Below are 1,251 nucleotides of genomic sequence, written 5' to 3' on the forward strand. Positions count from 1 at the left end.
TTCTATAAATTGCTTGTCTGTCAGATACTCCTAAATCTGAACATTCAGATTAAGACAGACTAGGAAAAAGGATTGGCCATCCACTTCTGAAATAGCAGGCCTCTGAAAACCCAACAGCCTGACACAAGAAAAAAAATCTCATACAAATGAAAGAAACCAAACATAGAAGGCTGAATATCATATAAGTCTATTTATGTGACATTTCAGAAAAGGCAAAACTAGGAACAGCAAGAAGATCAATAGTTGATATCCGAGAGTGAGTGTCCACAGAGAAGACTGTCACAATGTATAAGACAACTTTTTCAGGTGAACAAACTGTTTTGTATCTTGGCACCACCAGAGTTGCCCTGACTGTGCACTGTTCACTATAACACACATCTGTTTAAACTCAGCATCCTGATTATTTAAGGTGCTAGTAAAAGTGAACTGCTACCTGCAGGAAGCTGAAAGAGGATCCACATCTCACACCATACACAAAAAAATAAACTCAGGGGGATCAAAAGCCTAGGAGTAAAGCCTAAAACGATAAAGTTCATCAGAGACAAACTGAAATCAAGCTTAGAAGACCTAATTCTATGGTATAAAGAGACTGCCAAATACTGTCAGAAATGCTTAATCTGGAGAGGATAAAATTGATGGACAGGACCTTCTAAAGATTTAATCCCTGTGAAAAGAACACCTACTGACTGGGAAAAAAACCATTTGGCAATACGATTTCAGGCAAAGATCTCATATAAAAAGTTTACAGAATATACAGAGCTTCCACAAAAAAAGACTGATCATACAATTACAAGATGGGCAAAAGACATGGAAAGACTTTTCACAGTGCAAGATGTTGGGATGGCCAACAGACATATGAAGAAATGCTCAAAATCACTGATAATTAGAAGGAAACTCAAAACCACATTAAGATACCATCTCACTCAAGTAGTAATGGCAAAGTTTTACAGGACAGCAAGTAATAAATGTTGGAAAGCATGTGGCAAGATAGATTATAAAATGGTAAGAAAACACTGCATGGCTCAAAATTGGGAAGGTTGTATGTCAAGGATGTGTCCTATCTCCTTATCTTTGCAATCTATATGCAGAACAGATTATCTGGGAGGCTGGGCTCTAAGAGGAGGAGTATGACATCAGGATTGGAGGTAGACTTATCAACAATCTGTTTTATGCAGATGACACAACCCTGCTTGCTAAAACTGAGGAGGACCTGAAGCGCTTACTGCAGAGGGTCAAGGACTGCAGCCTTCA

This window comes from Elephantulus edwardii, unplaced genomic scaffold (genome assembly GCF_000299155.1).
Source record: "Elephantulus edwardii isolate Elephantulus edwardi_28Jun2011 unplaced genomic scaffold, EleEdw1.0 scaffold00128, whole genome shotgun sequence".
NCBI classification, from domain to species: Eukaryota; Metazoa; Chordata; class Mammalia; order Macroscelidea; family Macroscelididae; genus Elephantulus; species Elephantulus edwardii.